We start from the raw sequence: 16,045 nt of genomic DNA, 5'->3' as shown, positions 1-16,045 counted from the left end.
CCGTGCGATAGCAGAGAGAACGGTCTATGACTTGGGTGACTGGAGTCTTTGACAATTCTATATTAAACTAAAATATAAACACAGCATGCAACAATTTCAACGATTTTACTGAGTTACAGTTCATATAAGAAAATCAGTCAATTGAAATAAATTCATTAGGCCCTAATCTACGGATTTCACATGACTGGGAAGTGGTGCAGCATGGGTGGGCCTTGTGCTAAAATGGCATCATGCTGAAGTTCAGTTCAGACGATAAAGAATGATTGAGGCCTCAGCTGGATATAACCGTTTTTGCATGGACATTGCCATTGAGGGATTCCACCATTTTGAAGTAGTCAACTGGGTGGGACTTCCTGTGGATTAAGGAAGGATCACATAAATCCATCCTGGTCATCAGGAGTGATCAGCCAATGAATTACACTAATGAGGAAAGATATCATTACTGGAGGTGGCAGTAAATCGCCAGCCTTGGCTTCATACTTGTTCAAACAACACATTCTAGGTGGCAGTATGTACCCATTTAGTTTGTATACCAGTAGAAGTAGTAGAGGAAGAAAATGGATGACTTCACAATGGAGATGGCCTCAATGGTACTGCCTGTGCTCTCACAGACGCCATAATGGGACAGATACAATAATGATGTTGTCTATCTAAGTCTATGGTTCAGACAGAAAATAAAGAGTTATTAGTCAAACAGTTTCAGGGTCAGCTGTTGGTTGGATTACAGACTGGGCCAGCAAGCTCTTTTATCGCTTTTGACATTCATATCTAGACAGGCGTGCAATGACAGAACAGTATCAAAGTCACCAGATATTAGTAGCATAATGGTTAACTGAATTTTACTGCTGGCAATAAAAAGTGAATGTCATCATCTGTTGCTTCAACTAGGTGGCAACAAAATAGTTTTCTGATTGGTTGTATCTTAATCAAACTCCTCCCACTCGCTCATTCGCTTCTCTTCGCCTGGAACCATATGCCCAGCAGCTTGTAGGCACACGCGGAAAATACATCAAGCTTTAACCAAACAAAATATTTTTACGTTTTATTGCTTGTTTACTTGACGATAACATTTTGTTTTGATTTGTGTTTGTGTAGGCTACACAGCCGGAAATTAACAAGTTCAACACGGCGCCACTATAACAATGTTTGCCCAACTTCATAACCATTATGAGGCATTTCTGAATGAAAAATAACGTTGTGACAGATCTCCTAGTTGTGATGGAGGAGAAAGCTGGGATACAGAGAACATACACCGCTTCAGACTCCAGTGATGTAAGGAATGGTTATGTTCTGTAATGTCCTAAACGTACTGGCACAGAGGCAAGGTGCAACCTTTCATATCTGACCTATGACCTTGCTAGGTCAGACATATCACCTGGAGGTTACTGTTATCCTCTGACTGATGTCCAGTCTAGTTTACTCAGGATTAGGTCTGGGAGATGCTGCAGTGCGGTACAGGACAGGTCCTGGTGGAGGCATTAGGAGGTTGTGTGTTTGTCTGAGCGTGTGACTTTGGAACTGTTGACCTCTGACCCTTGCTGACCTGTCAGTGACCCTGGAGGTATTCTAGACTGGGATGAAGGACTTCCATCTGTCTGTGTTGATTCCTGATGAATTCATGATGAATCTGTCTGTGTTGATTTTTGATGAATTCATTATGAATCTGTCTCAGTGCTGATTCCTGATGAATTGATGATGAAACTGGCTCAGTGTTGATTCCTGATGAATTCCTGATGAATCTGTCTCAGTGCTGATTCCTGATGAATTCCTGATGAATCTGGCTCAGTGCTGATTCCTGATGAATTCCTGATGAATCTGTCTCAGTGCTGCTTCCTGATGAATTCCTGATGAATCTGTCTCAGTGCTGATTCCTGATGAATTCATGATGAATCTGGCTCAGTGCTGATTCCTGATGAATTCCTGATGAATCTGTCTCAGTGCTGCTTCCTGATGAATTCCTGATTAATCTGGCTCAGGGATGATTCCTGATGAATTCCTGATGAATCTGTCTCAGTGCTGATTCCTGATGAATTCATGATGAATCTGGCTCAGTGCTGATTCCTGATGAATTCCTGATGAATCTGTCTCAGTGCTGCTTCCTGATGAATTCCTGATTAATCTGGCTCAGGGATGATTCCTGATGAATTCATGATGAGTCTGGCGTATGACGTTGAACTTTTACCCTCTGCCAGTCTGTCGGATGTCCACTGGCCAACCTCCTCTGGTCTAGTTCTGATGTGGTGTTAAGGATGGGGGAACATCTGGGGAGTGTACTGCTCTATTCTGGGAGAGGGGCCACGCAAATCTAAGTTTCTGTTTCACAGGGCTCTCTCTCTGTCACACACACACATGCACTTACACACACTATACTGCTCCACAGAAGTGTTGGTCAGCTGTGTGTCTGGTTGATCTACCAAGCATTGAGGCATACCAACCTTTTTGCTTCACACATGATTTTATGTGGACATGATATGGATTATTCATCCTCAATAGGACTATTTTACCTGTATCTTTCTGATAAGGAGGATATTTGTAGCCATGGGAGGTAGGGAGGGTTATGAAACTAGTCTGTAACCATTATTTCTGTGAGTTAGTAAAGTGGTTATACTTGGTGATGTCATATCACAAGACCCTTAGTTCTGTGTTCAGTGGACCAGTGATGTGTGTCATTTCATGCAGGAGGTTTTTGTACGGCTCTAAATCACTGTGTGAACAAACGTTCACTATTGGGATAGTGGAAACTCTTACAGTAGTAAACTGCTGCATCTTCAGCCTGGACTCCACTGATGGTCAGAGTGAAGTCACTCTCAGACCCACTGCCACTGAATCTAGCAGGAATCCCATCTAGCAGGTTCTTTGCGTATTTTATCAGGAGTTTGGGAGCTTCTCCAGGTCTCTGTTGATACCAGAACGCACCCTCACCTCCACTATCCCATTTGAACACTTTAGGGTTGGTTGTACAGGTCAGAGTGACGGGGTCTCCTGGAGAAAATGTCACTACAGGAGGCTGAGTCACAGTCACCTGACCTCTGGATCCTGAAGAAGAAAAATATAAATTGATCAACGAGTATAAATAAGAGATCATTTATATTTCATTATATAATGCCGGGACATTTATTAATTGAGAGCCATTTCAATGATTATACAAGGTACTCAACAATATGTCATTTTTCCATTGTAAGAGTTAGAAAACAACAGACCTGTGAGGCAGCAGCAGACCAGTGTCCAGATGAAGATGGTGATCAGAGTCATGGTTGTCGTGGTTTCTGTTGTGTTGAAGGAGCGCTCTCAGTCCTGCAGTCTGAAACTCCCAGGGCTTTAAACACTCCCAGAGCACTGAAGCATGAGCTGCCAATGCAAAGCACCTTCTCTATGGAAATACCCTACCTCAAGACAGATGATGAATCTGCAAATAATAATCATGTGAATTGCTTTATATTTCTGTTGTTGACAGTAAAATGGCACAATTGTCAATATTGATATTTGCCTCAAATGACAATGTCTCACTCTGCCCATATGCAATGTGATAACATATGATATAATTGGATAAAAAAAACATTTTGCAGTGAATTTGGGTGAAGAGACATTGAAGAGGCTCAAATCAGTGACTTCATTAATCAGAGTATGCTATAGGTACATAACGTGCTTAATTATTGTGGTTGTCCCACCTAGCTATCTTAAGATGAATGCACTAAGATGCTCTGGATAAGAGTGTCTGCTAAATGACTCAAATGTAATGTAAATGTAAATGATAAAACATGCTAATTACTTGCTATAATATTTCCTATATTAAGAGATTCAAATACTGATACTGTAATTGTGTGTAAAGATGTGTAATGCTTTATGAGTATATCAAAGTTCTACAAAGCTGTGTGGAGCTATATGAGTGGTTCTGTTAGTGCAGGGTGTGCTCACTCTTGTGTGAAGGAGGTTTTTGTACAACATCTTAACTAGACTGTCTCACAGTGGTACACGTTCGGTGGAGGGACCAAACTGCTGCTGAAAAGTAAGTGTTTTTTAATTAACTACTTCTTACAAAACACTACAGAATATAGACATACTGAAGACCAGACATTTTAAGACTCAAACTCTGTAAAGGAAACCCCACTATTAGTATTTATTTTAGAATGGAGGGTTTAGAATGGAAACTAGTAGCTACAGTCAGTTGGAGATTTTCAGTTACGCAGCCACACAACCTGACATTGAACAAATTATACAAAAGAAACAGATTTTTTATTCAAAGTGCTTTAATTAGGTTAAGTTCCCTGCTATGACTAGTGAATTACACAGAGAATATTATGAATATAACAGAACAAGTTCTGGTCCCTAGCAAACCTTGTTTTCTTGTCTGATATTATGGTAAAGTGGACCGACTTTAAAAGGGCAATCTGCGATTGCTACATCCTTTTTGGAACTTGATAGATAATAATAGATATCGATTGATTCTTGAAGAATATAAATACATATTTTTTATATGCTTCATGAGCTTAGTTCAACTACCATACTCTTATCAGAACCCAAAATAGAATCATGCTTTACTCAATTGTTTGTGAACAATGTAATTTTAAACAAACACTATTTAGCCTCACAACATGGTTGAAATGATAATTTGTGTCTTATGGATGGTCAGTCCTTGCATCCATAGCTCTGTCTATGAATTTGAGAGAGGTTACATTTCTCAAGCTCCATCCCTCAGCTGTTTACCAAAACAAAAACACTGGTGGGGTTGGCTGCTTTGTTGTTGTTTGAACAGCAGATTGCCACTTTAAATGGCACAAACGCGTTAGTGAAGTATGGAACACGGAAGGTGCACCACAACGCACAGCAGAGTATTAAGTTACTTCATATCTGCATTTAGCAGTGATATTGGGCGATAAGATTGCTTAATGAATGGGGTCCATGTACCTTTTACAGCAAAGATATTTCATAGGCTGAGCAAATGCATGACAAAAAAAAAAAGAGCAACGGTGATGTACTTTATTGTGCATTTATGTAATTGTTGTTGAGTTGGTTGGTGTTGTGTTCTCTGTGAACCTTAATAAGTTATGTATTTTATAGAGCACTCTATTTCTCTCTCCTATGGAATGTAACATTAAAACGTTCTCTCCTTTCCAGCTGGTCCTACTGTCAGTCCCACAGTGTCTCTGCTCCCCCCCTCCTCTGAGCAGCTCTCTGGGGGCTCTGCCACACTGGCCTGCCTGCTGACTGGCTACTCCCCTCAGGGGGCGCTGGTGAGCTGGGAGGTGGACGGGCTGGAGGTGAGCAAGGGGGTCGTGACCAGTCCAGAAGAAGAGAAGGAAGGCCTTTACAGACGCAGCAGCACCTTGACCCTGAGCAAGGCAGGCTGGGAGCAGGGAGAGCTCTACACCTGCAGGGTCTCCCACTTCCAACACACCCAGGCCTCCCCCCTTCGCAGGAGCCAGTGTCTGGGCTAGGGTCTACCGGAGGCCCACAACAGGAGCTCTGTCTGGGGAAGCAGGAGTAGACGAGGCTCTGGTCTGTGCTGGGGCCTGGTTGGAGCAGTAGTAGTGTGTTGGAGTGTTAGAGTAGTGTCCTGAGTAAACTCTAGTACTGCTGGGGAGACCACAGTCTGGGTAGTAATGTGTTTTGTATAGAGTAGAGGAGACTTCTATGTGTTCTCTACTCAGACTGTTACTGTGATGTTCTATCTGCCTCAGTTCTAATAAAGTTTGATTTGGAAAATAACATGATGGATTAGTTGACTCATTTGATTTACTGTGACAACGAATGGAAATGTAGCTACAGCTAGGTTGTAGTTTCTGTCATAACTATATTTCTCCTCCAAGTGTGAGTAAGATATGTCATCTGTCCTATAGTGACTGTTTGTTGTAGGTGTTCTGCTGGTCATGCTCAGTCTCCCTCTCTCTCTCTCTCTCTCTCTCTCTCTCTCTCCCTCTCTCTCTCTCTCTCTCAATTCAATTTCAATTTCAATTCAATTTAAGGGCTTTATTGGCATGGAAACGTGTGTTAACATTGCCAAAGCAAGTGAAGTAGATAGTAAACAAAAGTGAAATAAACAATAAATATTAACAGTAAACATTACACTCAGAAGTTTCAAAAGAATAAAGACATTTCAAATGTCATATTATGTATATATACAGTGTTGTAACAATGTGCAAATAGTTAAAGTACAAATGGGAAAATAAATAAACATAAATATGGGTTGTATTTATAATGGTGTTTGTTCTTCACTGGTTGCCCTTTTCTTGTGGCAACAGGTCACAAATCTTGCAGCTGTGATGGCACACTGTGGTTTTTCACCCAGTAGATAAGGGAGTTTATCAAAATTGGGTTTGTTTTCGAATTCTTTGTGGATCGCTGTAATCTGAGGGAAATATGTGTCTCTAACATGGTCATACATTTGGCAGGAGGTTAGGAAGTGCAGCTCAGTTTCCACCTCATTTTGTGGGCAGTGTGCACATAGCCTGTCTTCTCTTGAGAGCCAGGTCTGCCTACGGCGGCCTTTCTCAATAGCAAGGCTATGCTCACTGAGTCTGTACATAGTCAAAGCTTTCCTTAAGTTTGGGTCAGTCACAGTGGTCAAGTATTCTGCCACTGTGTACTCTCTGTTTAGGGCCAAATAGCATTCTAGTTTGCTCTGTTTTTTTGTTTGTTCTTTCCAATGTGTCAAGTAATTCTCTTTTTGTTTTCTCATGATTTGGTTGGGTCTAGTTGTGTGTTGTTGTTGTCCTGGGGCTGTGTGGGGTCTGTTTGTGTTTGTGAACAGAGCCCCAGGACAAGCTTACTTAGGGGACTCTTCTCCAAGTTCATCTCTCTGTAGGTGATGGCTTTGTTATGGAAGGTTTGGGAATCGCTTCCTTTTAAGTGGTTATAGAATTTAACAGCTCTTTTCTGATTTTGATAATTAGCGGGTATTGGCCTAATTCTGCTCTGCATGCATTATTTGGTGTTTTACGTTGTACACTGAGGATGTTTTTGCAGAATTCTGCATGCAGAGTCTCAATTTGGTGTTTGTCCCATTTTGGTGAATTCTTGGTTGGTGAGCGGACCCCAGACCTCAGAACCATAAAGGGCAATGGGTTCTATAACTGATTCAAGTATTTTTAGCCAGATCCTAATTGGTATGTCAAATTTTATGTTCCTTTTGATGGCATAGAAGGCCCTTCTTGCCTTGTCTCTCAGATCGTTCACAGCTTTGTGGAAGTTACCTGTGGCGCTGATGTTTAGGCCGAGGTATGTATAGTTTTTTTGTGTGCTCTAGGGCAACGGTGTCTAGATGGAATTTGTATTTGTGGTCCTGGCAACTGACCTTTTTTGGAACACCATTATCTCTCTCTCTCTCTCTCTCTCTCTCTCTCTCGCACTCTCTCTCTCTCTCTCTCTCTCTCTCTCTCTCTCTTCTCTCTCTCTCTCTCTCTCTCTCTCTCTCTTTCTCAGACCCCCTGGGGACAGAGTTGCTCTATTCTAGGAGAGGCAAAACCATCCCACCCTGACCATGCAAATCAGGGCTGCATTCAGTAGGGTGAAACGTTTCGAACGTTAAAGATAGAAATACAATGAATAGAGCTAACACTCCATGTTCTATTTGACAGATAATGATGTCTGCTCTACACAATTAATTTATATCTGAACATTCCAGAGATCAATGGTGTGGTAGTAAAGTGGTGGTTTCTATATGGAGGTAAAGTAATGGTTATGGTTGTGTAGAGGACATGGTTTGGTGAACTATGCTCCTGTCATGAGTAACCAGAGTAACGTTGTCCTGGTGTGGACTGTCTAATGCTGTGTGTTTCATGTCATAGTCTGTTGCTCCTCAACACCTGCAGTAGATCCCAGCTGCAGCAGTACAGTCTCTGTTCAGTCTGACTGAGGGAGGTTTTTGTACGACTCTAAATCACTGTGTGAAACGCTCTGTGCCTCCATAATCACCCATACCATAGTAATCTCCTGCATCTTCAGCTTGGACACCAGTGATTGTAAGAGTGTACTCAGTACCTGATCTACTGCCACTGAATCTAGATGGTGTTCCAGACTGAAGTCTATTTACTTTATAGATGAGGAGTTTAGGAGCCTGTCCAGGTTTCAGCAGGTACCAGCTCATGTCATCATCAATACCTGTTGAACTTGCAACAGCACTGATAGACGCTCTCTCCCAGACGAACAGACATTGATTAATTATCTTGATTCAGGACACGTTGTGCAGATGACTCTGAAATGGAAACAGTGGGAAATTAGCTTTGATTAGTCAAAATAATCAATATAAATGCATTTGAAACATGTTCATGTCCTAATATGTAGAAGCCCATTAAAACCTATTAAAAACAGTAGACCACAGTGAGAGACGCTGAGCGTTTCTCACTTTGAGTCAGAAGAAACCCCGCTGTGATCAGCAGTGGAATCAGTGATATCAACTTCGTCATCATCTTCATCATCTGTGGCTCTGAGAAGACTGAACAGACTGGACCCAACGTTGATAACGCTGCAGTCTTAAAGTGTTAGGACCAGTGAGGCTCAACAGCAACGCAAAACACCACTTTATTGGCAGACACACACATGCTGGGTATAAGAAACAGAAAGGGGGAAAGAGAGACGAGACAGGGAGAAGCGAGAGAGAGAGAGAGAGAGAGAGAGAGAGATTGAGAGAGAGAGAGAGAGAGAGAGAGAGAGAGAGAGAGAGAGAGAGAGAGAGAGAGAGAGAGAGAGAGAGAGAAAGAGAAGAGAGAGAGAGAGAAGAAGAGAGAGAGAGAGAGAGAGAGAGAGAGAGAGACAGAGACAGAGAGAGAGACAAAGAGAGAGAGCGAGAGAGAGAGAGAGACAGATAGAGAGAAAGCGAGAGCGAGAGAGAGAGAGAGAGAGAGAGAGAAAGAGAGAGAGAGAGAGAGTGAGTGAGAGAGACAAAGAGAGAGAGAGAGACAAAGAGAGAGAGAGAGAGAGAGAGAGAGAGAGAGAGAGAGAGAGAGAGAGAGAGAGAGAGAGAGAGAGACAGAGAGAGAGAGACAAAGAGAGAGAGCGAGAGAGAGAGAGAGAGACAGATAGAGAGAAAGCGAGAGCGAGAGAGAGAGAGAGAGAGAGAGAGGAGAGAGAGAGAGAGAGAGAGAGAGTGAGAGAGAGAGCGCCAGAGCGAGAGAGAGAGAGAGAGAGAGAGAGAGAGAGAGAGAGAGAGAGAGAGAGAGAGAGAAATATAAGGAGAAAGAAAGAATCAGAGAGTGAGATACTTATATTACTATTATTTTGCTGTTGTGAGTCATTCCAATCTAAGGGTAAACTATAGGAGGACAAATCAATTGTGTATTAAAGGGTAGGTTCACTCCCAAATAAAAAAGTGTGTCAGACATTATATTACATCCAAAGTGTGTTATGTCAAGCTGAGCCCAAATTGTATTTGATTTCAGGATGAACCTCCCACTGGTATGCTGTTTCTCTAATGTTAATAGCCGGGATCCAAGACTAGACCAATGGATAAAGGGGATGCTTACTGGAGCATTACTTTCTACAGTAAATTAATGGCTCATATATTTTCAGGGTAATGGCGCCCTCTTGTGCTAAAATTGTGTAATGCTGATGATCAGTTCATACAGAGAATAAATAGTTATTTGTTAAACAGTGTCAGGGTCAGGCTGTTGGTGGAATTACAGACTGGGCCTTCAAACTGTTTATTGCATTATTAATAGGTGTGCAATGACACAACAGCATCAACGTCACCAGCTATTGGTAGCATACTGGTTAACTGAATTTGACTGCTAGCAATAAAAAGTGAATTTCATCACTTGTTGCTTTAACTAGTGGGGTGTACACATGCTGTCAGAGTTATCAAAAGTTAGATGTTCTGACTGGGAAGTTTCACTTGGACGGACATGAACCATACAGACAGATAGAGGACTCATCTTTATATTTGTACCATTACAGCATCTGTGACAGCATGGGCAGTGCCATTCAGGCTACAACCCATAGGAATTGCCACCCTGTTGACTACTTTGGCTACATTAAAATGGCGGAAGCATGGTGGAAACCCTCCATGGCGCTGCCCATGCTAAAATGTTATTTTAGCCACTAGAGACCTCTATCATTCTCTATGACATGAACCTTCTTATGAAGGGATAAAGGTTCACCATTTTGGTCAGGGAGTTGGTCAACCATGGCTTGCCAGTGTTGTGATAAGATATTGTGTAAAATAATGAATTTGTAGAATTTATCTGCACTGTATTTTTGTTATCTAGCTAGCCAGACAGTTTTAGAGGAATGATTGCATTAATTGTTCAAATTAATTGCCAATATGCCCACATAAAATTTTAACAATCAAGTCAATCCACAGCCATACACCGGCTGAAATCAGTTGATGATAGGACAGACAAGATGTAAATGCAACAAGTACTGATATTGTATCATATAATATCACTCACAGTTTTCCAAGAAAACAACAATTTAGACATATATTGTATTGTTTACACATATTTTAGAGGCTACTTATACAGAAAATTGGTATAAAACCCAAATAAACTGTATTTATGATTATATGACAATATTTTAGGTTGACAGTAATTCTATTACACAATTTCTGATATATCACATGCCTTACTTTTATTTTCCTGCATAAGTAAAACCAGGATTATTCCTCTACTGCCATTCATTCCAATTAGACTGGTTTGGATGTCTCTCTGACCACAATGGCAGCCATTTTCATCCCATTCTGGAACTTGGAGGGTTTTTGACATAGCCCCTCTAGTAATTTAATAGGATCTCCATGGCTAGGTTGAAGATGGGACGTTTAATACAATGAAGTAATTCCATGCGGAAGCGTTAGAAAATAAACAAATTCATGTGACCAGCTCCATTGATAACTACTAGCGCCGTTGCTAACTAGCAATGCTGGTCCCATGAATTACAAACAGCTGTGGGATATTAGTATCCTCTTGTCTTAACCTGTATATTTTGAACTAAGCTCTATGGTCGCCCCACCCTCCTCAGATAGGATATAAACACATCATAAACCATTGCTAACATGTTTAGAATTAGAGGAAATTAGCTTTAAAAATGCCAAAGTTTATCAGCCTCATTGCAAAATCTGTAGAATAGCAAATTTTCTCTCTGCCCCATGGCAATACAGTGCCTTGCAAAAGTATTCAGAACGTTTGGATTTCTTCACATTTTATTGTACTACAAAGTGGGATTAAAATTGATTTAATTGCTATTTTTTGTCTACAATCTACACAAAATACTCTGTAATGGTAAAGTGCAAGAAAAATGTAATATTTTTTAAAGATTAATAGAAATGTAATAACTAAAATATAGTTGTTGTATAAGTATCCAGCTCCCTGAATCAATACATGTTAGGAACACCTTTGGCATCGATTACAGCTGTGAGTCTTCTTGGGTAAGTCTCTAAGAGCTTTCCACACCTGCATTGTGCAATATTTGCCCATTACTCTTTTCAAAATTCTTCAAGTTCTGTCAATATGTTGGGGATCATGGCTATACAGCAATTTTCAAAACTTGCCATAGATTTTCAAGCAGATTTAAGTTAAAACTGTAACTTGGCCATTCAGGAACATTCATTGTCTTCTTGGTAAGCAACTCCAGTGTAGATTTGGCCTTGTGTTGTAGGTTATTGTCCTGCTGAAAGGTGAATTCCTCTCCCAGTGGCTGGAGCAGGTTTTCCTCTAGCATTTTACCTGTGCTTAGCTTCATTCCTTTTCTTTTTATCCTGAAAAACTGTCACAAGAATTTCTTCTCTAATTAATCAAACTTAATGCTCTGAATAATTCCCAGAGGGCGTAAGGCTCTGGTTTAATCATGAATTAAACAAATGTCCACAACCGGCAAGAATGATCTGTATGTTTAATCATGGAGAGCTCTGTCGCCAAAAAATACATTTACAGCTTTTATACCCCTTGACACACAAAGGCACTTTGCTCCGCCCACCTTCAGGAGGCTTTTTAAAACAGTTTCTCAGTCCCCTTCACCCTGGAATGTTTTCTCAGCAGTTTCTAACTCCCCCCCCCTCTGTTAGTGGGTTGACACTACATTATAACTCTAACACTGTTCACACATTTATACTGTATTTGGGGTGAAATCCTTTAGTCATTATTCTTAAAATACAAATTAATCTATCAATCCACCCCTTTGACTAAATGTTTTCACACTCAGGATAAATGTATTTACAAGCATGATTAATCTCAGAGATTAGTTCTATTTATCTACTTCCAATTATAGGTCTTCTTTTTAAGACTTTCCCTATGACCTTCATACGTCAGAACCAATAAACGTTTCATCCAATTGCGGTCTTTCAGTGTCAAAGTCCTCGTTATCCCCCAAGCCTGGAGGATCGTATTTCCCACTCTCCTGGTCAGAGTCCGGAGTCGGTCCATCTCTCATCATTTGGTGAGATACTGCATTCACCAACGCCTTACTCACCAATCCTCGGACACAGGGAACAAAACAACAACCACATAATACAAGAATACCCATACAAACGCTGACCGCCCCTAAGATGGTGGCTCCTATGGTTTTCCATTTACCAAACATTTCATCAAACCACCCTATCCACGATGTATTAACTTCTGAGTTCTCAGCTCATTCTTCACTTAGTGCAGTTAATTCTGAAAGAGCTCTGGTGACTGTCCCATCCGGTGTGGTGTTGTTAGGGATAAATGTGCAACAATGGCTTATCATTCTAGACACCGCCCCTTTCTGCCTGATCTAGAGCCAACCTCTTTTACTAAGTCATGAGTGGGATGGCGGATAATTGTTCAGAGATCCCTTTTACTGCATCCCTAGTCTAGCCAATAAATCGTTGTTGGTCGTAATAGATTTACATTTTAGTCATTTAGCAGACGCTCTTATCCAGAGCGACTTACAGTTAGTGAGTGCATACATTATTTTTATTAATTTTTTCATACTGGCCCCCCATGGGAATCGAACCCACAACCCTGGCATTGCAAACGCCATCCCTGCCGGCCATTCCCTCCCCTACCCTGGGCCAATTGTGCGCCGCCCCATGGGTCTCCCGGTCGGCTACGACAGAGCCTGGATTCGAACCAGGATCTCTAGTGGCACAGTTAGCACTGCGATGCGATGCAGTGCCTTAGACCACTGCGCCACTCGGGAGGTATGGAAACTCAATAGATATAATTAATCCAATCCACAATTTTGTTTATTGTCACCCACCAAAAGAACGTGGTAGTAAATCTTTCCCCTAATTCTTTCATAGCTTGGTATCCATCCGGTACCCCCCTTGGTATCCCAATCGCATCCATCTAAATAGGGCTATTCTCCTTCTTGTTAAAACTCCTCCTACGTCTGTTTAACCCTTTCCTTGGTTCCTGGTGACTAATTCTAACTAGCTGAATCAGTAGAACCAGGGCGCACGTATCTAGCCACCCTTTTGGTATTCTCTGCCTTATACTGCCTTTACTGGCACACGCCCACCACACATCAGTTACAGGGGCTGTAAGGTTCAGAATTCTCTCCTGTGCTTCTGAACTGAAGTCAATCACATTACTACTATCTCCAATTGATAATTGGTGATGTCTTTGTTTCTCTTTACCCCCCATCTGGATGTTCAGTCCCGCCCGGTCTCATATCCCTGTCCCCAAGTGTTTTTAAACACTTGAGTCTAGGAACAATCCGCCGTGGGGGCCGAACACAAATATAATGGGATTTTATAATCCCAAATTGCTTATTGATGTCATGAGCCTCTCACTCCACCGGGTTACCACCTTTATTTTCTTCCACTCTGCTCACCACTCTCTCTACTCAGCCTAACTAGCTCCACCTGTCCCTGCTCTGCTCTGCTCTAATTACTCTGCCAGCTGCGCTGCATTACCCACTACCTCTCCCAGTATTTAAGGCCCTGTCTTTCAGCTCTCCGGTGTCAGATCGTCTGCAAAGCTCACTCCCGGAACCTGTTTGCTCGCGCTTCTGGCTCACCCTGGTTTTGTGACCCCGGACCTGCCTGATTTTTGGATACTCTTCTGCCCCAGGAGATCCAGACCTGCTTCTGCCATTACGACTCCTGACTACTCTTCAATCCCGGTAACTCTGACCAGCCTTCTGCCTTGCTACTACGTATTTTGGATTTCCCTTGAACTGTACTGCTGCCTTGTTTCATTCCGCCCTGTTGTGTCTGTGTCTCCCCCCCCCAGGACTTCTGGACCACCCACCACCGGCTTCATAGGACGCATCGCTGCCACTGGGGGAGGCACAGACCCAGCACATTGGACGGGATCCCTGTTACCCCTGGAGCCTTCATTCACTCCCTACTTCCCTTTTCCCTTAAGTTTTAATAAACTTTCTGGTGTGACGCAATTGTGGTCCTCTGGTCGTCTGTCTGAACCGTGACAGTACGATCTGACCATTATGGACTCAGCGCACACTTTTCCCGACATGGAAACCGATGAGCATGAGCAGCAGTTCCAGCAGCAGCAACAACAACTCGCCATGATCATTCAACTCCTCACCAACCTTACCCCAGCCAGTCTGCCCACCAGCCCTGCCCCCGAGTTACCTGCCCCGGTCATTGCAGCCGCTGCTCCGGAACCCAAGATTGGAAACCCCGAGCGGTTCAACGGCGATTCAACCCAGGTCCGGCCATTCCTGACTAGCTGCCGACTTCAGTTCTCCTTGCAGCCAAGGACCTTCGCCACGGAGGGGGCTAAAGTTGGGTATGCCATCACTCACCTGACGGGCCGAGCTCGACTCTGGGGAACAGCAGAGTTCGAACGTCAAACCCCCGCATGTGCAACCTTTGACCTGTTTGCTGAGGAGATGCTGAAGGTGTTTGACCTGGATTCACCAACCGCAGAGGCGTCTCGTGAACTGTTCAGTATTCGACAAGGCAGACGTACAGTCGCAGACCATTCCATCGACTTCCGAACCCTGGCTAGACGAAGTTCTTGGAACACACCATCGTTGGTGGACGCGTTCTTCCATAGTTTGGCTGACTATATCAAGGACGAGTTGGTCTCCCATGAACTGCCTTCCACTCTTGATGAAGCCATCGCACTGACTGTCAGGATCGACAGAAGGATACAGACCCGTCGTCGTGAGAGGGGGCGCCAAGGTCCACCTACTACCGGCATTCGGAGAGATCCGACTGGGCTCCTGTCATCTACTGCCACTCACCCAGGTCAGCTTGATCAGTCTGAGCCTATGGAGATTGGGCGAGCCTCTCTCACTCCTGCAGAGCGCCAGCGCCGCTTCACTTCAAACCTCTGCCTCTATTGTGGAGGTGATGGACATCGTGTGGTAACCTGCCCTTTAAAGGGCCGAAGCTCACCGGGCATAGGGGGAGTCCGGTTGAGTTCAATGACCATCCAGTCCTCCGACCGCAAACCCCTGCTGCAAGTTCACCTCCGCCTCTCTGACTCAACTCACACCCTGGCTGCTCTGGTGGATTCTGGCGCCGAAGCCAACATAATGGACATCAAGCTGGCACGCCAACTGGGACTGGAGAACCTCCGTTTGACACCTCCTATTCCTGCCCGGGCACTGGACGGACACTTACTCGGATCGGTCACTCATGTCACGGCCCCGGTCTCGATGGGTCTGTCCGGAAACCATCAAGAAACTATCCAGTTTCACCTGCTCCCCTCTCCAGGCCAACCCCTCATCCTGGGTTACCCATGGCTCCGCCGGCACAACCCTCAGCTCGACTGGGTGACCGGGGTGATCAGGGAGTGGGGAGAGGACTGCCACCGAACCTGCCTGCTTGCTGCCGCACTACCCCCTCGGCCAGTACCTACTAACTCCGCTCCTGACCTCTCCAATGTCCCAGAATGCTACCATGGTCTCAGAGAGGTGTTTAACAAAGCAAGAGCCACATCTCTGCCCCCTCACCGACCGTACGACTGTGCCATCGACCTCCTCCCTGGAACAGCCCCTCCAAAGGGTCGTCTTTATTCGTTGTCTGCTCCTGAAAGAAAGTCCATGGAGGACTACATCAATGGCTCTCTGTCCGCAGGATTAATCCGTTCATCTTCATCTCCTGCTGGTGCTGGCTTCTTCTTTGTGGGGAAGAAGGACGGATCTCTTCGCCCCTGCATCGACTACAGGGGACTCAACGACA

The 16,045-nt window shown here is 43.5% G+C and overlaps 1 gene segment (V, D, J or C); it reads left to right on the top strand.

The window, feature by feature from the left end:
- Positions 1–557: 557 nt before the first annotated feature.
- Positions 558–5,699, top strand: LOC311109547 (Ig lambda-1 chain C region-like). The segment is given in 3 exons: positions 558–590; positions 3,955–4,006; positions 5,116–5,699.
- The last annotated feature ends 10,346 nt before the right edge of the window (positions 5,700–16,045 follow it).

Source organism: Coregonus lavaretus, assembly GCF_964263955.1.
Source record: "Coregonus lavaretus genome assembly, chromosome: 35".
In the NCBI taxonomy this organism is placed as follows: Eukaryota; Metazoa; Chordata; class Actinopteri; order Salmoniformes; family Salmonidae; genus Coregonus; species Coregonus lavaretus.
The sequence above is the reverse complement of the archived record's forward strand: the minus strand, read 5'-3'. Positions and strand labels throughout refer to the sequence as shown.